This window comes from Macaca nemestrina, chromosome 6, assembly GCF_043159975.1.
Source record: "Macaca nemestrina isolate mMacNem1 chromosome 6, mMacNem.hap1, whole genome shotgun sequence".
In the NCBI taxonomy this organism is placed as follows: domain Eukaryota; kingdom Metazoa; phylum Chordata; class Mammalia; order Primates; family Cercopithecidae; genus Macaca; species Macaca nemestrina.
Window position 1 is genome coordinate 81,502,587 of NC_092130.1, and position 26,515 is coordinate 81,529,101.

Below are 26,515 nucleotides of genomic sequence, written 5' to 3' on the forward strand. Positions count from 1 at the left end.
ACTACCAGCTTTGTAGAAGCACAAAAGGAGAAAGAAGCTCCTTAATATTAGATTATTCAGGGCTTGACATTCTTGCTGAGTAAGCAACATATTTCAAAAAAATCAAAGGTCAGATGTCAAATCTTCCTGGCCAAGTGATGACCTGTTTTAAGATTCCCTAGTCACAATTTGTTAGAGCATCTGGCTTTCAATATTTCCTACTACTAAGCCTTTATGCGTGAAGTAATTTATACAAATAAACAATTTATATTTGATGCTGTTTTAATTTGGAACTAATTACATGATATTTAAATACAAATTTGCCCCCATTTTATGTAATAAGGCTACTCCTGACAAATTATCCAAACATTAAATATTTGTGGAATATATATTTTAACTTCACCAGGAGTCCTTACTTAAAATAATAGCATCTACAATATACAATGGAAAAAATTCTTTATGTAACAGCAAAAGTAATTTATGCTAAGTTGTGGGTGCTTTTGGACAGCAACTTTATATTTGCATTTCTTTCATGTGCGCCTAAATCTATGTGTCTAAATAAGGTGACACATAGATTTTAAGTCTCATTATTCCAGCTAAACAAGTGGAAATTTAAATTTATTGACATTTCATATATAAAGGCTTGAGTCACATTTATAAATGAACCATTGTTTTATTTCTTCTTAGGACATTTGCAAAGTTAGGATTAAGGCCAGCTGAAGAAAAGTTGATATATTTCCTCTAGGACAATATCACTGTCATTGGTGTGCTTCCACCAGTGAAGGGTGGTGCTTTGAGACCTTACCATGTCGCCAAGCTTTCCTCCAGAGCTGAGAAAGAGCAGAAGTGGCTCACATGCCACCCAGTTATTCCAGTTCTATTAAAAAAATGTTTCCCTACAGAGTATACTCTATTTACTAACATTTGCAGAAACATGTAGGAAAAATTAAATATGAAGCACTCTTTCAAGAAACACAGAAAAGAGAGTATCTTAGTCTGTCTGAGCTGCTATAACAAAATATTATAAAGTGGATAACTTTAGGCCAGGCACAGTGGCTCCAATCTGTAATCCCAGCACTTTGGGAGGCCGAGGCAGGCCGATCACCTGAGGTCAGGAGTTCAAGACCAGCCTGGCCAACATGGTGAAACTCTGTCTCTTCTAAAAATACAAAAATTAGCTAGGCATGGTGGTGCATGCCTATAGTCCCAGCTACTTGGGAGGCTGAGGCAGGAGAATCGCTTGAACCCAGGTGGTGGAGGTTGCAGTGAGCCGAAATGGCAACACCGCACACCAACTTGGGCAACAGAGCAAGATTCGGTCTCAAAATAAACAAATAGGATAACGTATAAATAACAAACACTTACTTCGCACAGTTCTGGAGGCTGGAAGGTTCAAGATTAAGGTGCTGGCAGATTTGGTATCTGGTGAGGGCCTGCTTCCCTTCATGAGGGCTCGGTGCTCAAGACTTAATCATTTTCTAAAACACCCCAACTTTTAATACCACCACTTTGGGGGTTAGGATTTCAACACAGGAACTTTAGGGGACACAAATATTTAGTCTGTAACTGGACAAAGTCTTTCAAGATCACCAGCTTCAAGGTAGATAACAGACTTTGTGATCAATTTAAATTTTTTTAGGCACTTCCTTCTTCCTATTTTAATCTATTTCAACAAGACTTCTTCCTTCTGGCAGCTGATGGTGTTAACTGCACTCTTGCCTAAACTGCTTTAAGCACCATCTTGTATTTAACTGGTTTATAATCCTCAGGAGCCTCAAGCCCCCACCCAGTATTTGCCTTGAACTGGAGGCCATTATATTAAGTGAAATAACTCAGAAACAGAAAGTCAAATACCACATGTTCTCACTTAACAAATGGTAGCGAGGTAACATGTACACTTGGACATAGAGTGTGGAGTAACAGACACTGGAGACTCAGAAGGATGGGAAGGTGGGAGGGGAGTGAAGGATGAAAAGTGGCTTAATAGGTGCAATGTACGTTATTCAGAAGATGGTCACAGAAAAAGCCCCAGACTTCACCACCATTATCCAAAATATCCATGTAGCAACACTGCACTTGTAGCCCTTAAATTTATGCAAATAAAAAAATGTTTTAGATGTACCTACTTCTGATAGAAAGTAGATACAAAAATCACCCATTATTTCATAATCAAAGAGTAAGAAAATTACATTGCATGTCTTCTCAATATGTTTTTATATATGCTTTTAATTTGTTTTAAAATTTTTACCAAAAAAGTCATATTATATAAATTTTAGCCTATTTTCCCTTAGTAGTATATTATAATATTTTCACATATCAAAAAATATTCTTCTATAATATGATTTTAAAGGAATCATAGTAATAATGGTGTTTTTAAGTAATTGAACAATATTCATCTTATGAGTACCTCCTTAGAGATAAAGCAACAGAAAGAATCCATAGCAGCAAAAGTGTATTGAGCTTTTCATTTGTTTTTACATATCAAAGCAATTTTTGCCAAATGCCTACTATTTGTCTTTTATGTACTAGGAAAACAAAGATAAGTGTTTAGAGCAGTTATAGGTAGGTTAGTCAAATATTATGTGTTGGATACTATGACAGAGATAGGCCTACATGGTACAGGAACACAGAGAAGAGGCCTCTAAGTAAGAATGGGAGTTACCTGTTAAGTGACACTAAGTAAACTTTTGAAGGACAAGGGGGATGGAAATTGCAGTACAAACAGCATAAGTACAAGGAGTCCTAGAAACAGTCAAGCATTAATTCACAAATTGGCTTGATCATAAAAATCAGTAGAGACTGGCAGGCGCAGTGGCTCACACCTGTAATCCCTGAACTTTGGGAGACCGAGGCAGGTGGATCACCTGAGGTCAGGAGTTTGATACCAGCCTGGCCAACAAGATGAAACTCCATCTCAACTAAAAATAAAAAAAATTACCCGGGCGTAGTGGTGGGCACCTGTAATCCCAGCTACTCAGGAGGCTGAGACAGGAGAATCACTTGAACCCAGGAGGTGGAGGTTGCAGTGAGCCGAAATCATGCCACTGCACGCCAGCCTGGGCAACAAGAGCAAAACTCTGTCTCAAAAGGAAAAAAAAAATCAGTAGAGACATTAAAAAAGTCAGTAGAAAAATAAGCCCCACTCCTAGAGATTCCAATTTAATATGTTTAGGGTCAGGCCAAGAATCTGCATGTTTAATTATGTCCCAAGAAATTCTTACATTCAGTCAAGGTTAAAAAAAATTCTAAGTCCCTCCAACTGGAAACCTGCTTGTTTTACAATATAGCAGTAAGGAAGTAGCCATCACTGAAGCTTGGAAAGTGGCCAAAGACAGAATGCGTGGGTTAAGCCTTGAAGTTTATCCTGAAAGATAAAGGACTGAATCCAAGTTTGCAGAGCAGATTAGCATTTTAGAAGGATCACTCTGTAAGAAACGGGAGTATGACGTGTAAGGAAACCTGCTTTTGAGGAAGCTAATGCGGCAATCTAGGTGAGAAGTCATTGAGACCTTAATTTAAAAAATGGTTATGAGTTTAGGAAAGAGGAGAACAAGAGATACCAAGGAATTAGAAGCCACGGGGGTTAGGGATTGATTGAGTATAAGTGAGAGTGACCTAGGAAGACTCCCAGGGAAGTGGATTGGGTGACTGGATATGAGATATGCCATTTATGAAAATGTGCCATTCAAGTAAAGCGCAGGTTTGAAATGCATAAGTTCAATTTTAGATATACTGAATTTTATTGGAAACTCAATTGTAGGTTCCATCGCAAACTCAAAAGGAAGATTTGCCAGGAGGAAGTTTGTAATGTAACAGTGATCGAAGTTGAAGCCATGAGGAAGATAACACTTAATGTTTAAGCAGGAAAAAAGAGACCTACAATGGAGACTAAAAAGAATTATCTTTTTTCTTTTTAAGGAAAGAATAATGCCACAGAAAACAAAGGAGGACTCCAAAAGGAGAAGAACTGCTACAGATACATCAAACAAAACAAGGACAAAGCAAAGTTCTCTGAACTGTGCCATATGGAATTCAGTGGTGCAGGTATCAGGAGCATCTCCTCTGCACATGTTTCTGGTGGGCTTGGCCAATCAAATGTTTCCTTCCTAGGAGCTGAATCTTAAGTGGTGACACAAGGAGGAAAGGTAGTTGAACCTTAGTAAACATACATGATTATGAATGTCCACGGTTTCATTTCAGTGATCCTGTGCTTTCTGCCCTCAGGAAGCTTGACTGTTTAGCATTTTCTTCTATTCTTCATTATACCAGTATATTTCCAACGAATACCATTTTTTTCCATAAGTTGTTCTCAATTTGTTTCTTTGGCTTTTAATTAGAGACCCAAAACTGCCAAAGTAATTTTACTTTTGCTTTCATTTTTCAATAAGACAAACTACTGTTCTGTTTATTTTCTGAAGTAAAACAGGAAAGAGGGAGATGATTGATATAATGAAGTCATTGAGTACACAGAAGAGGATGGAATCCAATCTACAGGTTGAGAAATGAGCCTCGAGTTAGATAGGCACCTTTTCCATCAGGAAGGAAAAGTACAAATGCCAATAAATAAGCATGTAAGTAAGAGGGAGAGGAAGGTGCAGTTTTCACTTTGTGCCCTTGGCTTTTCACAATGAAATGGACAGAATCATCATCTGCTGAGTGTAAGAAGAGTTGGAGGTTTTGACAGTAAGGGAAATGTTTTGAATACCCACTGTCAGTTGATCAGAAGCACCTTCACCATAACTGAGGACTCAGCCTTGGTCAAAAAGCAACAACATACAGTGACATCAATTGGTATGGCTGTGTGATTTTTCTCCAGGAACTCTCAGCTGCTCAGTTCCAGAGTCAGAGAAACAGGATGGCTGGATTAAGAGTTGAAAGTAATATTGATAGCATAATTTAAGTAGTGGACACCAGTGTGTGGGGCTGAACAGGGAAAATGGGAAGACAGAAGGAGACTAATTGATTAGGAGAAAATGGAGGGCTCAAAGCATATGGGGTCATGAGGTCAAAGGGCAGACATAGTTCAAACAAGGACAAGAAAGTTACCAAAAATAAATGGTGGGGAAAAGCAGATGTCTTGCCTAAACATCAAGCCTGTATCTGAATCTCTCTGTGAATGGAGGGTTCACGTTTATCTGCCTTCCGACTGCTCTACTCAGCTAACAGTCAGACTTTCTAAGGATTCCTAATCTGTTTTTCTGACTTTCGCCCACAAGCTGGATGACCACTTGGTGGAGCTCCTGCAAAGGGAATGTCAGCCCATTGGTTAACAAGATATCCTGAAAAACTTGAGATTCTGTAAAATTATGCAGTTTACTTTAGCCCGGTCCAATAAATGGTGGACTGATTGAGAAATACTTTAAAAAAAAAAAAATTGTGAGCTACCCTTTCCCTATTGCTTCCAATACAATGACAACTGACTTCTGGTGCTTGGAGCAACCAAGATTTTGGAAGTTTCTTTGATCTTAATGCAGCAATGAGTCTTCCCTCTATTACTAGCCTAAGCTTAATCTAGTCCTTCATCAGTTGTAGAAATATAATATCTTTAAGAAAGGATCGGAAAAAGAGACCATAATTAAGACACTGCTCCTTTAGGCCTAGCCTATTAATAATACCTTTAATCTATTTTACCTCACAGGTTTAAAAAAAATTCTGCATATTGCTTAGTGCCACCCATACTGCTGATGATGAACAATGATCTGTTGCATAAATTGCCACCTACCTTTTATTCTGTAGCAGCCATTCATTACAACTCTAAAGTCAGTAATTACCAGTGATGAAAGTGGCATTATCTGCCGTGACTTCCTGTTTGGTTTTACTTTGAAAGTGCCTTAGCTGGTTACCTTACTTGGATAGTGTAGACTGTTCCAGTGCCATAGACAACTTATCTCCTGTCCTGGGCATAGTCCCCAAAATAGTGCCTTCATTACTGCTAGGAGAGACTGTGGCTTAATATACTATATTCATCTCTATGACTAGCCAGACAACTCAAACCATAAGGTTTCATTACATGGTTATTATAGTTTCATCATGGTTTATGACCAAGAGCACACACTTTCTAATGCAGCGTGAGAAAATCAAGAAGATGTAGTTAGATTAATTAATTTGCAGCAAAATACTATCTGGAGGCTCAGGAAGACTGGCAGGTGCTTACAGTTCAACTCCATGTCATAGATCAAATTTTAAAATTTCAATAAGCAGTTTCTTTTCTTTTTTTTTTTTTTTTTTTTTGAGACGGAGTCTCGCTCTGTCACCCAGGCTGGAGTGCAGTGGCCGGATCTCAGCTCACTGCAAGCTCTGCCTCCCGGGTTTACGCCATTCTCCTGCCTCAGCCTCCCGAGTAGCTGGGACTGCAGGCGCCCGCCACCTCGCCCGGCTAGTTTTTTGTATTTTTTTTAGTAGAGACGGGGTTTCACCGTGTTTGTCAGGATGGTCTCGATCTCCTGACCTTGTGATCCACCCGTCTCGGCCTCCCAAAGTGCTGGGATTACAGGCTTGAGCCACCACGCCCCGCCAGTTTATCTTTTTTTAATTGACAGATGTAGTGGTTACCTTTAGCTGTCATAGAATTGAATAAAAATCTGAGATAATGAGATAATACGATGTTGACATGTTTATAGGTGGCAAAAATAAACCTTAATATTGTGCCATCAATTTCTTCTTCTCTGCACCTATAATTATGCAGGCTGTGTGGATTTCGTTCTTTTCATACTGGTGGTGTTATATGATACTCGGTCACATTCCCCCTAAGATAATGAGGCTGAATTGTAGATCTGGAGCAAACTTTTGCCCTTGGATTGTTGACAGGCGCTGCAATTTAATTAAGTTGACATTTCTAGCATAAACTCCCAGAGATAGAAGACACCACAGAGAATCTTTTATCTAACCTTCTGCCCAGTATAGGAAATCTCTCCACAGCACACCCAGCAGGTTGCTTTTCCAGTCTTCCTTGATTTCATCAGCATCCCAAATTATTCACTGGGTGTTTAATCATGGTTCTGCTTTCTTCTAGGAAACATACATACACAGAGTCAAATTTTCTATCAGAGAGGACAAAAGGGAAATGAGTTGTCTATCAGAGAGAAATGGGCAAGGACAAAAGGGAAATCATTAGTGGAAAGAAAAAGGAGTGCTAAAGGGCAGGATGATGAGAAACGGGGGAAGAGATGCATGCAGTTTAAGCAGAGCAATCACTTTCACTAAGCCCTTTCCATTCTCTTGCAATACTCTCAGGGATTACAGATTGGAAGGCACTGCACTGGTGTGGAAGTAGGCTGAGAAGAAACATGGGTCGGGCACAGTGACTCATTCCTATAATCCCAGCACTTTGGGAGGCCAAGGTGGGAGGATCACTTGAACCCAGGAGTCTGAAACTGACCCTGGCAACATAGCAAGACCCTTTCTCTACAAAAAAATTTAAAAATTAGCCAGGCATGGTGGCACATGCCTGTAGTCCCAGCTTCTCAGAAGGCTGAAGTGGAAAAATCACTTGAGCCCAGTTAGTTGAGGCTGCATTGAGTCATGACTGCACCACTACACTTCAGCCTGGACAACAGAGTGAGACCCTGTCTCAAAAAGAGAAAGAAGGGAAGGGAAGGGAAGGGAAGGGAAGGGAAGGGGAGGGGAGGGGAGGGGAGGGGGGGAGGGGGGGAGGGGGGAGGGGGGGAGGGGAGGGGAGGGGAAGGGAGGGGAAGGGAGGGGAAGGGAAGGGAAGGGAGGGGAAGGGAAGGGAAGGGAGGGGAAGGGAGGGGAGGGGAGGGGAGGGGAAGGGAGGGGAGGGGAGGGGAGGGGAGGGGAGGGAAGGGAAGGGAAGGGAAGGGAAGGGAAGGGAAGGGAAGGGAAGGGAAGGGAAGGGAAGGGAAGGGAAGGGAAGGGAAGGGAAGGGAAGGGAAGGGAAGGGAAGGGAAGGGAAGGGAAGGGGAGAAGGAAAGGGAAGGTAAGAAACATCGACTGGAGAGAAGTGTCAATGTCATTATCAGAGCCTACAGAGGCATTAATGTGGCCAGTACTGTGTCTTTGTTTGGGGGTTAAGAAGGAAGGTCTACTTAGGTCAGCATCTAAGAAAGATGCATTCCGCTATTTGTACTGCTAACTTCTAATCTGTCGCCTACCTGACCCACTAACTGTGGACCCACTAACTCTATTAACAGTAGGTATAATTGTATTAGTATAGATCTCTTTTTAAAAAGATGAAACAAGGGCTTTGTGCAAGGGATTATTTTGGGAAATGATCCTAAGTTTTAAGGAGTGAATGGACTGGAGAGAGTAAAATAGGGAAGAAAGGCAAGCAGTATCAGGGGAAGAAGGTCTCAAGCTGAACATGACCACAGATCATGATCCATTGAAAATCCTCTAAAGATCCATATAGAATGAGCCTCAAAATTCTGCAAACAAGGTACAGAAGAAGGTGGCATTTATCCACTGGGGTCTGTCCCTGATAGGTCATGATTTGCCTTAATGATATTAACCTCTCGTATACAATGTGTGAGGCAGATCTGTTACCTACCACAGACACCCCAGTTGCCCTGTAGAGTTAGCAATGGGGCAGAAATTAAGAAAAGCCAAGTGTGGCCTGGCACAGTGGCTCACATCTATAATCCCAGCATTTTGGGCGGCCGAGGCAGGCTGATCACGTGAGGTCAGGAGTTTGACACTAGCCTGGCCAAGATGGTGAAACCCCTGTCTCTATTAAAAATAAAAAATTAGCTGGGCTTGATGGCAGGTACCTGTAATCCCAGCTACTTGGGAGGCTAAGGCGGGAGAATCAGTTGAACCCATGAGGCTGAGTGCACTCTAGCATGGGCAGCACAGCAAGACTCCACCTCAAAAAAAAAAAAAAAAAAAAAAAAAAGGAAAAGAAAAGAAGAATTAAGAAAAGAGAAAAAAAGAAAAGAAAAGGCAAGTGTAGGCTGAATAATGGACACTTCCAGATTAAAGGAGACTAAAAAGATATAAGAAGTAAAATGCTATGTGTGATCCTGTTCAATTCTGAACCAGTAAAAGAGTCACAATTCATAAAAGACATGATTAGAAAAATTTACAAACTTGTATTAGGTGTATTGATTAAAATATTATATCAATGTCAATAGTGATGTTGATTTTTACCTAGTCAAGAACAGTGGTCTCAGTGATGATTGGTGTAAAATTAGGTCCAAGAATCTACGAGTTGGGGCACACCAGGTGCCTACACAACAATTAGCCCTAGATTTTCTTTTTAAATAAAAACTCTGAACATCACTAAAAATGGAAAAGTAATAACTTTATAGTGGAGAAATCTGGTGGACATCACCAGTGTTGGGACAAACTGACATCACATGCCTCCTAACGTGATGTATTAAGAAGAAAACAGTATTATTCTTACATGGTATTTTTACATGCTAACTTGCATAACCTGGATTGAGTCATACAAAAGCATTAAACAAACCCAAATTAATTTCCTTTCTACAAAATAAATGCCCTGAACTCTTAAAAATATCAGTATCACAAAATAAAAAGAGTAATGGACACTTCCAGATTAAAGGAGACTAAAAAGATATAAGAAGTAAATGCTATGTGTGATTCTGTTCAATTCTGAATCAGCAAAAAAGTCATAATTCATAAAAGACACAATTAGAAAAATTTGCAAACTTATATTAGGTGTATTGATTAAAATATTATATCAATGTCAAATTTCCTAGGTTTGATCATTTTACTACAGTACATAGATGAATATGCTTGTTCTTAAGAAATACACACTGATGTATTTAGGAGTAAAGCAGCATGACATCTGCAGCTCACTTTCAAATGGTCCTGTATATATGTGGGCAGGGTGGGAGAAAGAAATCAAATGTGGTAAAATGTTAACAATAGTGAATCTGTGTGAAGTATATGGTTGATCTTTGCACTATTCTTGCAACTTTTCTGTAAGTTTGAAAGTATTTGAAAGTAAAAAGTTTAAAAACTGTAAGCTCTGGACCAAAGGGAATTATAGCGAGGGTTCAAAAGACCTGAGCTGTAGTCCAAAGTCATTGATGCTTGTTGTTTCTGTTTTCTCATCCACAAACTTTATAGAATTACTGTAAGAGCTAAATAAAGTGATTGATGCAAAAGACGTTTGAAAGGTTTAAAATTACACACAATTGTGTAGTACTGTTAGAAATGGGAGTCTGACATTTGAAGATGTCTTAATAGATGGGGTGTTAGACCATGTATCATCTAAGCAGTGACAGACACATACAGAGAAACAGAGGAATGTGTGGGTTTATAACTTGAAAGCAGAGAGCATTTTAGGTCATTTTCAGCTACTAACTCCTTATTCCAAACTGGTACCCTTTAACAAACTTTATCTACTGTATACCAGACAATATGTATATTGTAAGAATTGTAAGGATGAATGATTCATATTCTCAAGGAAATTAGAGCCTATTAGGGGATAAAACTACAAAACTAAAAATCTATAATATGATCTGTTAAGAAATGACTACAGAAACAAAAGTAAGAAAGCAGCAAATGTGAGGTTTGAGGATAGAGACAAAAGAATTTCTGACAGGAAGTAATATTTGAATTGAGCCTTGATGAATGAGAATATCACTTAGAAATAAGAAAAGGAGGACCGGGTGCAGTGGCTCATACCTGTAATCCCAGCACTTTGGGAGGTTGAAGCGGGCAGATCACCTGAGGTCAGGATTTTAAGACCAGCCTGGCCAATATGGGGAAATCCCATCGCTACTAACAATAAAAAAAGATTAGCCATGCATGGTGGTGTGCACCTGTAGTCCCAGCTACTCAGGAGGCTGAGGTACGAGAATCTTGAATCCCAGTGGCGAAGGTTGCAGTGAGCCAAGATCGTGCCACTGCATTGTAGCTTGGGCAACAGAGTGAGACTGTCTAAAAAAGAAAAAAGAAAAAAAAAAGGGCATTTTAGGCAAAGAGAATGGCTGAGGAAGCTATAAATATACCTTACATATTTAGTCTCTGCAATTTTTTGCCTCCTGTGTGACAGCTTCCCCACATTACCCTTCCTAACTAAATACCCATGAAGCCATGAGAATTCCCTCCATTTTTATTTCTTGTTTTGTCACCAACTTTGAAATTTTATAGTGTATTAAAATAATGGATGGTCCACCACAGTCATGAAGAATGAATGAAACCTCCTGATAAAAGTGGGTTTTGTGAGTTTTTTTAGGGATGGTTAATTTTTTAAAATCTGATTCTGGAACCCAAGAAGACTATTAAATGTTTTTAAATTAAAAAAAAAACAAACATCTGTATACCACGCTGTTCTTCTTTGCATTGGGATTTGGGTTATTTCATAGAGCAGTTTAATTAATGGTGCAAATTAGTCTAATTACCAAATTAGCCTAAAGCTCTCAGAAGTGAGGTCAATGGATACACATGCCGTGGAAAGGCCAGACTTTTCATAAAGCCACAAAAACTATTTTTGGTTCCCAGAAGATGACTTGGTTAGTATCAAAAACAGTAAGATACACCTTCATTTAAGACACAAGTGAAAGACACTTCTGCGGTTAATAAATTTCACTTGCAGCAAGGGAGTAGAAGCCTCAAGGAGATACACTCCACTGCTTCTACAGAGAGGTAGAAGTGGAGTTTCAGTTTTAATTTTGTCCTGTCTTTCTTTGAAATGATTCTAGCTTCTGCTTTTGAACAAACTGTAACAGTTTCTCATCCTTGTTTTACTGTCATTGAATATGAAATGGAGAACTTGTTTTTGAGACAGGAAATGCTAGTGAAACTCCTCGCTCCTGTCAGCACTTTCTAAGCAAAGTTAGGCACACTGCTTGCATTCTCTGTATTTAGAGATCTTCATCTTTACAAGATGCTTATTGGAATCTGGAAGCTAGAATAATCCATACTCAGGCTTCAATAGCCTAAACCGTTTTTTGTTTTGTTTTGTTTTGTTGTTTTGTTTTGTTTTGTTTGAGACAGAGTCTCTCTGTGTCACCCAGGCTGGAGTGCAGTGGTAGGATCTTGGCTCATTTCAACCTCTGCCTTGTGGGTTCAAGCGATTTTCCTGTCTCAGCCTTCCAAGTTCCAAGTAGCTGGGACTACAGGCATGCACTACCATGCCCAGCTAATTTTTGTATTTTTAGCGGAGATGGGTTTTCACCATATTGGCCAGGCTGGTCTCAAACTCCTGCACTCAAGTGATCTACCCACCGTCAGTCTCCCAAACTGCTGGGATTACAGGCATGAGCCACTGACCCAGGCCCAATAATTTAATCTTCATATTTCACACCTGGAAAACTAAAATTGTAGTACTGCTGACTTTTCAAACTGGTACAAAGACTTCTATTAGGCAATGTCTAAAAAGTGCTCTAATCACCTTAGAAGAAAATTATGCACTCTACAAATCACAGACTTGGGAGGTATTGTTAGAAGTAACCTGCTCCAACTCTGCAATATATGAATCAAGAATCATTTGTACGATGCAGTGAATTAAGATGGGTACCCTGGGCATTTAGTTTGAAAGGTCAACAAAACGCAACTTGTTAGAACAATTTTAGCTCTGTAGCCTATGTCTACCATTTATGCTAAAATAAGTATTTTATTATACACAGTGACAAATTCTTCCATCTCTTCAGCTCTCTTCACCAATGCAATGTGTACTGGGTAATATCTCCCTCAGTTAGTTTAGGCCATCTCTGGCTCTTCTGGAATATTCTGTCCCTCTCAGGGCTGCATTTGATATGCATTTTAAAGGTACTTTGCCTATAATTTAAAAGATAGCAGGATGGGGCTGGGCGCGGTGGCTTACGCCTGTAATCCCAACAGTTTGGGAGGCCACTGCAGGCAGATCACTTGCGGTTAGGAGTTCGAAACCAGCCTGGCCAACGTGGTGAAATCTCACCTGTAATAAAAACACAAAAATTAGTCAAGTGTGATGGCAGGCCCTTGTAATCCCAGCTATTTGGGAGGCTGTGGCATAAGAATCACTTGAATCTGGGAGGAGGAGGTTTCAGAGAGCCAAGACTGCACCACTGCACTCCAGCCTGGGTAACAAAGGGAGACTGTCTCAAAATAAATAAATAAATAAATAAGATAGCAGGATGGGCACAGTGGCTCAAGCTTATAATTCCAACACTTTGGGAGGCCAAGGTGAGAGTATCAACTGAGTTCAGGAGTTTAAGACCAGCCTGGACAACATGATAAGACCCCATCTCTATAGCAATTTAAAAAATTAGCCGAGAGTGGTGGCATAAGCCTGTGGTCCCAGCTACTCAGGAAGCTGAAGTGGAAGGATCACCTGAGCCCAAGGGGTAGAGGCTGCTGTGTTTGCACCACTCACTCTAGCCGGGGCAACAGAGTGAGACCCTGTCTCAATCAATCAGTCAGTAATAAATAAATATAAAATGATAGCAGCTAGCAGTCAGGAGAGGCAGTAAGGGAGATTTCCCAAAATATGAAGTTCTCAAGATTCTAACCTCAGGATAGATTCTGAAACCCTAAGAGATTTTAGAAATTCTCGAAAGGTAGTTTTGCTAACACACAGCCACTTATAATCCACATTGTCTTTTCTCCGTTGGGGTGCAAGGCCTTAATTAACAATATTTAACTTAAACAGTCTCATAGTGCTACAACCAAGGGAACTCCTGAGCTACTTCCTGTTTCCAAGTCCCTGACCAAGCCACTCTTGAACTGTTCCATCCCCCAAAACAAACAAATTCTTTTAGTTAATATTTAAACTCTGTTCATTTGAGCTTTATTCCATTGACCCTAATGCTTTAACTTCTGCTAAAATAAAAATGCTCTTTGTACTATTATTAATTATTTATGCTCTACTGTGATGGAAGAATTCAAACAATTTTGATAGGTGACTGCTTAAGCCTCTGAGAGTGAATTAACTGTATTGATCTCTTTGAGAATAAATTAACTATTATTGCTCATTGCTCATTTACATGTATAAGCTCTGGACTGGATACATTTTTTAAGACACTTAATATTTTAAGGCACTTAATTATTGTGAGACTTTATATATACATATATAAATATATACATATATACACATATGTATGTATGTATGTGTTTTTAAGTCTCACAATAATTCTACCAAGTAGGCATTCTTTTTTGGAAATGGAGTCTGGCTCTGTCTCCCAGGCTGGAGTGCAGCAGCACCATCTCTGCTCACTGCAACCTCCTTCTCCCGGGTTCCAGTGATTCTCCTACCTCAGCCTCCCGAGTAGCTGGGATTACAGGTGTGTGCCACCACACCTAGCTAATTTTTGTATTTTTCATAGAGACAGGGTTTCACCATGTTGACCAGGCTGGTCTTGAACTCCTGACCTCAGGTGATCAGCCCGCCTTGGCTTCCCAAAGTGCTGGGATTATAGGTGTGAGCCACCATGCCCAGCCCAAGTAGGCATTCTTATCTCTATCTTATGAAAGAGAAAACTGAGGTTCAGAAGTTGTGAAAAGTTTACACCACCTGTAAGTGACAGCCAGAAACTAAACTCATTTGTGTCTATCAGATGCCAAAGCAGGGGTCACAATTTTGCCTGGATTCAAAATGACATATGCAGGTTCTTATTCTAGATGGTAGCAGGAAGAGAGTAGATGGCTGAGAACCAGAGACCCAGGAGAAGACTGGGGCATGGTAGAGGAAACACAAGAATAAAAGAAAACTGTGGCCAGGCATAGTGGCCATGCCTATGATCCCAGAGCTCGGGGAGGTCCAGATGGGAGGATCACTTGAGGCGAAAAGTATGAGGCCAGCCTGGGCAACATAGTGAGGCTCTGTCTCTACAAAAAATTTAGAAACTTAGTTGGGCATGGTAGCACCTGTAATCCAAGCTACTCAGGAGGCCGACATGGGAGGATTGCTTGAGCCCAGGAGTTCAAGGCTTCAGTGAGCTGTGATCGGGCCACTGCACTCCAACATGGGTGACAGAGTGAGATCCTGTCTCTAAAATTAATTAATTAATTAATTAAAATGTAATGAGAGTAGCAAAACATGAGGAAAAGTACATCTACTCAGTTAAGAACATTTATTGAGTACTTAAAAGAAGACACTACTAAATCCTGGCACAAATATGTGTGTATGTATATATTAATATATACATCTTTGTGTATATACATATATAAATATAAAAATCTTTGTGTGTGTATATATAAATATATGTTAATACTTAATATATATTTGCTATTTAAGATAAAATACATAGATGTTCTTTAAAAAATATAGACAACAAGCTGGACACAGTGGCATTAGCCTGTAGACCCCACTATTAGGGAAGCTGAGGAAAAGGGATCATTTGAGGCCAGTAGTTTGAGGCTGAGGCTGTTGCATACTATGATCATGCCTGTGAATAGCTATCATACTCCAGCCTGGGCAACATAGCAAGACCCCATCTCTAAATATAAAACTAAAAAGAGAAATGGTAGCATACAATATAAGCTGTTTATTCTACATCTTGCTTTTCTTCTTAACATTTGTTATGTTAGTAAATATAGCACTATCTCAGTCATCCCAATGTCTACATAACATTCCATTGTACTGATGTACCATAGGTTATTTAAACAGTTCCTTTTTCAGGGACATTTAGGTTGTTTACAATATTTTAGGATTAGATATGTGTTGCAATGACTATCCTTGTGCACATATGATTTTGCAAGTGCAAGCCTATTTATAGGGTAAATGTAGAGATGTGGAATTGCTGAGATGAAGAATATGTACATATGTATATATTTAATTTTGACATGCATTGCCAAAATGCTCTCCATAGAGGTATTCCCAACTCACATTCCCAGCAGCAATATATGAGAGTTTCTATTTCCCCACGCAACACCATTTGAATTTAGCCATTCTGTAGGTGGAATACAGTGTTTCTACAGTTTTTATTTGAATTGCCAATATTTCAAATACAGAGTATTTCATTTAAAGAAAAGGATTTCCAACTTCTCTTGAAAAATCTGAAATGTAGCAACTCTGGATCCACTTTCCACTGCTGAATAGTGACTACTTTCCTTAGGCAAGGTATATGTAGTCAATATTGTCCTTCCTCCACACACACACAATTCCATATTCATCCTGACACTGAAGCCAAGAGCCAGTTGTTATTCATCATTTTCCAATGCAGCCCCATTTACTAATCTATATTACCTTACTGGCTTCAGATATTTGAATTTTCAGCCAGTCTGAAGAGAAATTAATAATAAAAGAGAAAACAAACGAAAAAGAAGTAGAATAGATAGAATAGTGAGTGAATATGAAAGAAAGATATGTTAACATAGTTCATGAGTAACAAATTTAAGGTTCTTCTGGTCTCCCATCCTCTTGGAATTTATCAAGTTATATCCACAAACTTAATACAACTTTGAATAACTTTATGTCTCTGGCACAAACATGCCAGAGTAATGTCTTGAGAATCTTGAGGACGACTCTGGTTGTGAATCTAATTTTAGCAATGACCTTGGCCCTGACCTTCTAGAAGGCAAATACCTTCCATATATTCAGGTAAAGAAAGCATCACATTCCTTTATTTCCTTATATCAAATTAAATTTGGAGTTATGCCCACACTCACTATGGAATTAAAACAGTAGATATTAGTTATCATGGGGAGGCAAGAGAGAAGGGTCTCCCTGGGATAGATGAATGCTGCCCTGATAACTTGGAGAAGAACTCTAGTCTGTGCTCTATCATCTTCTAAACCTGTGATGTTCATAGAAGACCAGCAGCTCATTCCCTTCATGGCGGTTATGGGCACTGGAAGCTTTCACCATGATTCTCAAAGCGACAGCATCTATGCACTTTCTGGAAGAGTCCCCCTACCTACACCCTTGGCTCCACAAGGGGTAATGTGCACCCTCAGTCACCACACCACTGGGAAGCTACCTGGTGAAGATAAGCCACATTTATCTGTTCAACTCCAAAATCCAGTTTTGGTCCTTTCCTCCTCTGAGATAATCCAGTTTACTTTTCTCCTGTCTAAGCAGAGGTGGAAAGAGAAGTTCTAACTCAGGCCTTTAAAAACAAATTGCTGGCCATTCCTCTCTTGTTTGGGGAAAGGAGATGCTTTACTCTTCCCTTTTCAATTAACAGTAGGGAAAAAGTGCCGCTTTAGATTTTGTTTTCTTAATAACATTTAGTCTGCTACTTAAGAGGGAAAGTTCTGCAAATTCTGCCATTTAAGAGGAGATTAGAAAGCCAGGTATGGTGGCTCATGCCTGTAATCCCAGCACTTTGGGAGGCTGAGGATGGAGGATCATTTGGGCTAGCAGTGACCAGCCTGGGCAACATAGCAAGACCTCATCTCTACTAAAAAATAAAAGAAACAGTTTTTAAATAAAGGGCAATTAGATCTACTCTAGATTGAACCATATAAGAGATTTGCTCCTAGATTAACCAGGCCAAACTAGATAATAATTAAATTCCATAAACGAACCCAACTATTAAAATGTCTCTGAGATCTTTTTCTACACAATTACTTACAGAAATACGTCTGGTCTGGATCTGAATCCCACCATCATAGGGTATTAGCCATGTACTAATCTCTTCAATGTTGACCTGTCATTTAACCTATTTCCTCCATGAATCTGAAATGATCTCTTTGGAGTACAAAGAGAGTTATATTTATTATTCTCAAGCTTTCAGTTGAAGGGAAGGATGGAGGAGGTGAGGGAGGACAGTCAGATTCAGATTCAATTAAATTTGAAAGCAGATACGAAAGTTAGACTAAATCATCGTTCATACAGATTTACCTTATTCCCCTACTGACACACGGCCAAACAAATATGTATCTGAATATGTCTTTCTTTCTTGTAATAAACTTAGCTAGAGGGAAATAAGTACCATTGCAAAGAATAGAGACATATGAAGCAGTTTTCCTGCCTATATAAGATCTCAGCATTTCATCACAATCAGAAAATTTGCTCATTGTCTGTTTCTTTCAATATTTTGTAACTTTTCTAATAAATCTGAAATGTTTAGCAGAGTGTCTTACCATGCACCTATAATCCCACCTATCTGGGGGGGCTGAGGAGTAAGGATGGCTTGAGACCAGGAGTTTGAATACAGTTTTGACAACATAGCAAGACCCTGTTTCTAAATACTTAATAATAACACTCTGAAATTTTTTAGACAAAAATAAGGTGTTTCCAGTGACTAAAAATATATAAAGTTCTACATCTAAATGAGTTTTAGTAACAAAACGAGTTGACTTGCCAAAGTCCCCCCTGTGACTGTTTAAGAGATGAATGTAGAGAGCAGGAATCCTGACTGTTTCATGTGGGAGAAGGGTCAAGCCTCTATAAAAGCTCTGTACCTTGCCCTGTCAAGTGTGTGCTTGCCTCCAGAATTCAAACTTTGGAAATACAATTAAGCAATTAGGTTGGATTTGCACTGATAGAGTTTTGTTTTGTCTTTGTTTTTCTTTATAGAAACAGGGTCTCGTTCTGTTGTGCAGGCTGCAGTGGAGTGGCATGATCATAGCTCACTGCTGCCTGGAACTCCTGGGCTCAAGTGATCCTCTCACCTCAGCCTCCCCAGTAGCTATGACTACAGGCAGATGCCACCATGCCTGGCCCCTGACAGAAACTTTCAGAAGGCATTTAGTATTATGATGAGAGGCTTTTGCACTGATTTCATGCAAAATGGCAACAGATAATTTGTACAGAGAACAGTTTTCCAGAAATAAAGTTGTTCTTAAGTGAGAATGATGTCATACTAAAGCCATATATCAAGGACAAGTGTCCAACATGTGGTCTGTGAAAATGAAGCTCATTATAGGTTTTATGTGATGAGTCACCACAGTTACAGTCACTGGACAATATCTTCAGTGTAAATTTCGAATAGACTTTCCAGTTCAGGGAAATTTTTGGCAACTTTTATACATAAAACATTGCAGATTTCTCCATGACCCAGTTTTTTGTTGTTGTTTTGTTTTGTATGGATTCAGCCCAGAGCTTCTCCAGAATTCTCCCAGAGAGAGCAGGGCTTCCCTCCACCATCCCATGCTGCTGCTTCCTCTGTTCTTTTTCTATCTTTTTGACACCATTTGCTTTCTACCTCCCATGTATTCCTCATATCTTACCTGTTTAAAAGTGAAGTTTTAAAACAAAACCAAAAGATAAAGCTTTCCAGTTATTTCAGTGAGAGCTTGCCAAGAGAGTAAGGGAGTTGCATGAGTTCAGTCCTACTTCTTGAACATTTTCAGTGGCTCTTCATCACTTACCTGTATTTTTAAAAATTAATTTCCTCAGCCTAGTATTCAAAGTTCTTTATGCCCCATCCTAGGAGCTCACTCCAAACTTACTCCTACTACTCTCAAATCATTGTTATATAAGAAGTTGCTGGCCAGGTGCAGTGGTTCACGCCTATAATCCCAGCACTTTGGGAAGCCAAGGCAGGCTGTTCACTTCAGGCCAGGAGTTCGAGACCAGCCTGGCCAATATAATAAAATCCCATCTCTAAAAAAAATAAAAATAAAATGTTATGGGTTCAATTGTATTCTTCAATAAACATATGTTGAAGTCCTAACCCCTAGTACCTCAGAATCTTCCCATGTTTGGAAATAGAGTTTTCACGGAGGTAACCAAGTTAAAATGAGGTCATTAAGGTGGAAATTTGGACACAGAGACAGACACGAACAGAAGGAAGATGATGTAAAGGTAGGAAGAACATCATGTGAAGAAGGAGGATTGAAGAGATTCATCTGCAAGCAAAGGAATGCCACAGATTGCCAGCAAACCCAGAAGGTAGGAAGAGGCAAGGAAGGATTCTTCTGAAGCCTTCAGAGGAAGCACGGCCGGGCCAACACCTTGATTTCTGATTTCTAAACTGTGAGATAATACTCTTCTACTGTTTTAAACCACCCAGCTCTCCAGTACTTTTTGTTGTTACAGCAAACTTAGGAAACTAATACAACTGCCACATTTTAAGCTTCTGTTGATGTTATTTCTTCTGCTTCTATTTCTCCCCTTTTTGCTCTTTAAAAAAAAATTCTATTCATTTTTAGAAGCCCAGTCACATCTTACTTTCCTCTGTTGCTACCGTCTCTTTTAAAAACTGGGCCAGGCATGGTGGCTCACACCTGTAATCCCAGCACTTTGGGAGGCTGAGATGGGCAGATCACTTGAGGTCAGGAATTCCAGAACAGCCTGGTCAACATGGTGAAACCTTGTCTCTACTGAAAAATACAAAAAAAAAAAAAATTAGCTGGGAGTGGTCATGGGCACCTGTAATTCCAGCTACTCAGGAGGCTGAGGCAGGAGAATCGCTTGAACCCAGGAGGCAGAGGTTGCAGCAGTGAGCAGAGATCTAGCCACTACACTTCAGCCTAGGCAACAGAGTGAGACTCCATCTTAAAAAATAATAATAAAAAGTAAAAATAATTATTCCTTGAAATTTGAACTCCTATATCATTTTTGTATTCTTAGTATCAATAATTTGTTATATTCTGTGGGTTATGAGGTTTAAAAAGCAATACATATCCTTGTATGTATATATTCTCTTCCTCAATCTAGGCTTTAAATAAGAATATGTCTTATCTGTTGATATTTAATAGGTTAGCAATGATGTAGATATAAGTACTCAATAAATATTTTTAGTGACATTATACTGTTATCTCCTAATTGATAAATACACTTGAATAATTTAAAATAAAAAACAATAATGACTTTCATTATTAGAAAGATGATCTAATTTTAATTAATCTTAATTATATAAATAATATATATGATGGTACAGCATTTTTCTCTCAATCATCTTTATATGTTATGAGGTTTAAAAAGCAAACTTAATCTATTCATTCAATTTCATATTCCACTTTATTTATTTTTTTTGAGACGGAGTCTTGCTCTGTAGCCCAGGCTGGAGTGCAGTGGCTGGATCTCAGTTCACTGCAAGCTCCGCCTCCCGGGTTCACGCCATTCTCCTGCCTCAGCCTCCGGAGCAGCTGGGACTACAGGCGCCCGCCACCTCGCCCGGCTAGTTTTTTTGTATTTTTTAGTAGAGACGGGGTTTCACCGGGTTAGCAAGGATGGTCTCGATCTCCTGACCTCGTGATCCGCCCGTCTCGGCCTCCCAAAGTGCTGGGATTACAGGCTTGAGCCACTGCGCCCGGCCCACTTTATTGATTTAATATATGACCATAGAAATATTTTTTCTACTTTTGTATGTTTATGAGTTGTTTAATAAACAATACTGAAATCATAATATGCATTCACTATCTTGTTCCACTTTATTCATTTAATATTGTACTCTGAGAAAGTTATATATTAACCAGTTATTCAAAAGCATCATTTTATTGGTTATATAACATTTTATTCATATAGGTACACCGTAATTTATTTAACAGTTCTCTTTATGGTCATTTAAATGGTTGTAATATTTACTCTTATAATTTCATAAATATTATCTTTGCTCATATATCCTTGATAGTATCTGATATAGTTTGGATATTTGTCCCTCCAAATGTCATGTTGAAATATAATCCCCAATGTTAGAGTTGGGGCCTGGTGAGATGTGTTTGGGTCATGGGGGTGGACCCGTCATGCCATGTACTGTACTTATGATATTAAGTGAATTCTAGTGAAATACGGTTGTTTAAAAGTATGTGGCACCTCCCCAACCTCTTTCTTGCTCCCACTCTCACCATGTGAGATGCCAGCACCCCTTTGCCTTCCACAATGATTGTAAGTTTCCTGTGGACCTCACCAGAAGCAGATACTAGCACCATGCTTCTTGTATGGTCTGTAGTGTACAGTGAACCAATTAAACTTCTTTTCTTTATAAATTACCCAGTCTCAGGTAAATTTTTATAGCAATACAAAACTAATAAAATTGGTATCAAAAGTAGGGTGTTGGCTGGGTGCAGTGGCTCACACCTGTAATTCCAACACTTTGGGAGGCTGAGGCAGGTGGATCACCTGAGGTCAGCAGTTCAAGACCAGCCTGACCAACATGGTGAAACCCCATCTCTACCAAAAATACAAAAATTAGCCAGGTGTGGTGGTAGGTACCTGTAATCCCAGCTACTCGGGAAGCTAAAGCAGGAGGATTGCTTGAGACCGGGAGGCAGAGGTTGCAGTGAGCTGAGATCGTGCCACTGCACTCCAGCCTGGGTAACAGATTGAGACTCTGTCTCAAAAAAACAACAAAAAAAGTATGATGTTGCTTTAAAGATACCTGAAAATGTTAAAGCAGCTTTGGAACTGGGTAACAGGCAGAGGTTGAAGATCTCAGAAGAAGACAAGAAGACAAGCGAAAGTTTGGAACTTCTTAGAGACTTGTACAGTAGTTATGACCAAAGTGCTGATAGAAATATAAACAGTGAAGACTAAGCTAACAAGGCCTCAGATGAAAATAAGGAATTTATTTGGAACTGGAATAAAGGTAACCCATGTTACTCCTTAACAAAGAACTTTGCTGCATTGTGTTCATGCCCTAGGGATCTATGGAAGTTTGAACTTAAGAGTGATGACTTAGGGTATCTGGCAGATGAAATTTGTCAGGCCTCTGAGCCCAAGCTAAGCCATCATATCCCTTGTGACCTGCATGCATACATCCAGATGGCCTGAAGCAACTGAAGAGCCACAAAAGAAGTGAAAATAGCCTTAACTGATGACATTCCACCATTGTGATTGGTTTCTTCCCCACCCTAACTGATCAATGTACTTTGTCATCTCCCCCACCCTTAAGAAGGTTCTTTGTAATTCTCCCAACCCTTGAGAATGAACTTAGTGAGATCCACCCCTGCCCGCAAAACATTGCTCCTAACTCCACTGCCTATCCCAAAACCTGTAAGAACTAATAATAATCCACCACCCTTTGCTGACTCTCTTTTCGGACTCAGCCTGCCTGCACCCAGGTGAAATAAACAGCCTTGTTGCTCACACAAAGCATGTTTGGCGGTCTCTTCACATGGATGTGTGAGACATTTGGTGCCAAAGACCCGGGTCAGTGGGACTCTTTCGGGAGACCAGCCCCTGTCCTCACCCTCCCTCCGTGAAGAGATCCACCTACGATCTGGAGTCCTCAGACCAACCAGCCCAAGGAACATCACACTGATTTTAAATCAGGTAAGCGGCCTCTTTTTACTCTCTTCTCCAACCTGTCTCACTATCCTTCAACCACTTTCTCCTTTCAATCATGGAGCCACCCTTCAATCTCCCCCTTCTCTTAATTTCAATTCCTTTCATTTTCTGGTAGAGACAAAGGAGACACATTTTATCCATGGACCCAAAACTCCAGAGCCGGTCATGCACTCAGGATGGCAGCTTTCCCTAGGTGTTTAATCATTGTGGGGACGCCTGCCTGATTATTCACTCATGTTTCAGAGGTGTCTGACCACCGGGGATGCCTGTCTTGGTCTTTCACCCTTAGAAGTAAGCACTGCTTTTCTGCGGGGCAAGCACCCCCGACCCCTTCTCCCCGTGTCTCTACCCCTTCTCCACTTTCCTGGGGGGCAAGCACCCCCCCACCCTTTCTCTCCATATCTCCATCCCTTCTCTCCGTGTCTCTACCCTTCTCTTTAAACTTACCTCCTTCATTATATGCAACCTTCCACCCTCCATTGCCCCTTCTTCTCCCTTATCCTGTATTCTCAAGAACTTAAAACCTCTTCAACTCTCGCCTGACCCAAAACTTAAACGCCTTATTTTCTTCTGCAATACCACTTGGCCCCAATACAAACTTGATAATGGTTCTAAATGGCCAGAAAACAGCACTTTTGATTTCTCCATCTTACAAGATCTAGATCATTTTTGTCAAAAAATAGGCAAATGGTCTGAGGTGCCTGACGTCCAGGCATTCTTTTACACATTGGTCCCTCCCTAGTCTCTGCTCCCAATGCAACTCGTCCCAAATCTTTCTTCTTTCTCTCCTGTCTGTTCCTTCAGTCTCCGCCCCAAGCTCTGAGTCTTGTGAATCTTCCTTTTCTATGGACCTATTTGACCTCTCACTTCCTCCCCAGACTGCTCCTCTTCAGGTCGCTTTCCGCCAGGCTGAATCAGGCTCCAATTCTTCTTCAGCCTCTGCTCCCCCACCCTATAACCCTTCTATTACCTCCCCTCTCCACACCCGGTCTGGCTTACAGTTTCATTCCGCGACTAGCCCTCCCGCACCTGCCCAACAATTTCCTCTTAAAGAGGTGGCTGGAGCTAAAGGCATAGTCAAGGTTAATGCTCCTTTTTTCTTAATCTGACCTCTCCCAAATCAGTGAGCATTTAGGCTCTTTTTCATTAAATATACAAACCCGCCCAGTTCATGGCCCGTTTGGCAACAACCCTTACATGCTTTACTGTCCTAGACCCTAGAGGAAGGCCATCTTATTCTCAATATGCATTTTATCATCCAGTGTGCTTCTGACATTAGAAAAAGCTCCAAAAAATTAGATTCTGGCCCTCAAACCCCACAACAGGACTTAATTAACCTCGCCTTCAAGGTGTACAGTAATAGAGTAGAGGCAGCCAAGTAGCAATGTATTTCTGAGTTGCAATTCCTTGCCTCCACTGCGAGACAAACCCCAGCCACATCTCTAGCACACAAGAACTCGAAACACCTGAACCACAGCTGCCAGGCGTTCCTCCAGGACCTCTTCCCCCAGGAGCTTGCTACAAGTGCCAGAAATCTGGCCACTGGGTCAAGGAATGTCTGCAGCCCAGGATTCCTCCTAAGCCATGTCCCATCTGTGCGGGACCCCACTGGAAATCGGACTGTTCAACTCACCTAGCAGCCACTCCCAGAGCCCCTGGAGCTCTGGCCCAAGACTCTGACTGACTCCTTCCCAGATCTACTCAGCTTAGTGGTTAAAGACTGGCGCTGCCCCATCGCCTCAGAAGCCCCCTGGACCATCACGGATGCCGAGCTTTGGGTAACTCTTACAGTGAAGGGTAAGTCCATCCCCTTCTTAATCAATACGGTGGCTACCCACTCCTCATTACCTTCTTTTCAAGGACCTGTTTCCCTTGCCCCCATAACTGTTCTGGGTATTGATGGCCAGGCTTCTAAACCTCTTAAAAACTCCCCCACTCTGGTGCCAATTTGGACAACATTCTTTTATGCACTCTTTTTTAGTTATCCCCACCTGCTCAGCTCCCTTATCAGGTCAAGACATTCTAACTAAATATTCCTGGGCTACAGCCACACCTCATTGCTGCCTTTTGCCCCAGTTCAAAGCCTCCTTCGCATCCTCCTCTCATATCCCCCCACCTTAACCCACAAGTATAGGATACCTCTACTCCCTCTTTGGCGACAAATGATGCACCCCTTACCATCCCATTAAAACCTAATCACCCTTACCCCGCTCAACGCCAATATCCCATCCCACAGCACACTTTAAAAGGATTAAAGCCTGTTATCACTTGCCTGTTACAGCATGGCCTTTTAAAGTCTATAAACTCTCCTTACAATTCCCCCATTTTACCTGTTCGAAAACCGGACGAGTCTTACAGCTTAGTTCAGGATCTGCGCCTTATCAACCAAATCGTTTTGCCTATCCACCCTGTGGTGCCAAACCCATATACTTTCCTGTCCTCAGTACCTCCCTCCACAACCCATTGTTCTGTTCTGGATCTCAAACATGCTTTCTTCACTATTCCTTTGCACCCTTCATCCCAGTCTCTCTTCGCTTTCACTTGAACTGACCCTGACACCCATCAAGCTCAGCAAATTACCTGGGCTGTACTGATGCAAGGCTTCACGGACAGCCCCCATTACTTAGGTCAAGCCCAAATTTCTTCCTCATCTGTTACCTATCTTGGCATAATTCTCATGAAAACACACATGCTCTCCCTGCTGATTGTGTCCAGCTAATCTCCCAAACCCCAATCCCTTCTACAAAACAACAACTCCTTTCCTTCCTAGTCAGGGTTAGATACTTCCGCCTTTGGATACCTAGTTTTACCATCCTGACTAAACCATTATGTAAACTCACAAAAGCAAACCTAGCTGACCCCATAGATCCTAAACCCTTTTGCCACTCCTCTTTCTGTTCCTTAAAAACAGCCCTAGAAGCTGCCCCCATGCTGGCTCTCTCTAACTCATCCCAACCCTTTTCATTACACAGCCAAAGAACAGGGCTGTGCGGTCAAAATTCTTACACAAGAGCCAGGACCGTGCCCTGTAGCCTTTCTGTCCCAACAACTTGACCTACTGTTTTAGGCTGGCCTCCACCTCCATGACTGTATCTCTCTGATCCACCTGACATTCACTCCATTTCCCTGTATTTCCTTCTTTCATGTTCCTCACCCTGATCACACTTGGTTTATTGATGGCAGTTCCACCAGGCCTAATGCCACACACCAGCAAAGGCAGGCTATGATATAGTATCTCCCACATCTATCATTCAGGTTACCACTCTGCCCCCCTCCACTACCTCTCAGCAAGCCGAACTCACTGCCTCAACTTGAGCCTTCACTCTTGCAAAGGAATTATGTGCCAATATTTATACTGACTCTAAATATGCCTTCCATATCCTGCACCACCATGCTGTTATATGAGCAGAAAGAAATGTCCTCACTATGCAAGGGTCTTCCATCATTAATGCCCCTTTAATAAAAACTCTTCTCAAGGCCGCTTTACTTCCAAAGGAAGCTGGAGTC

The 26,515-nt window shown here is 40.7% G+C and overlaps 1 protein-coding gene across 3 annotated transcripts in view; it reads right to left on the reverse strand.

Moving 5' to 3' along the window:
- Positions 1-26,515, reverse strand: part of LOC105471044 (uncharacterized protein C9orf85-like) — a 123,612-nt gene that overhangs the window by 16,814 nt on the left and 80,283 nt on the right. For 2 of the 3 annotated variants that reach the window (XR_011624836.1, XR_011624837.1), the window contains 2 exons: positions 10,728-10,845; positions 6,867-6,987 (listed from right to left, as the gene is read on the reverse strand). The exons of the other annotated variant lie outside the window; for it this stretch is intronic. The gene's annotated coding sequence lies outside the window, so the exon portion shown is untranslated. The remainder of the gene's footprint in view (positions 1-6,866; positions 6,988-10,727; positions 10,846-26,515) is intronic. 3 annotated transcript variants of the gene reach the window in all.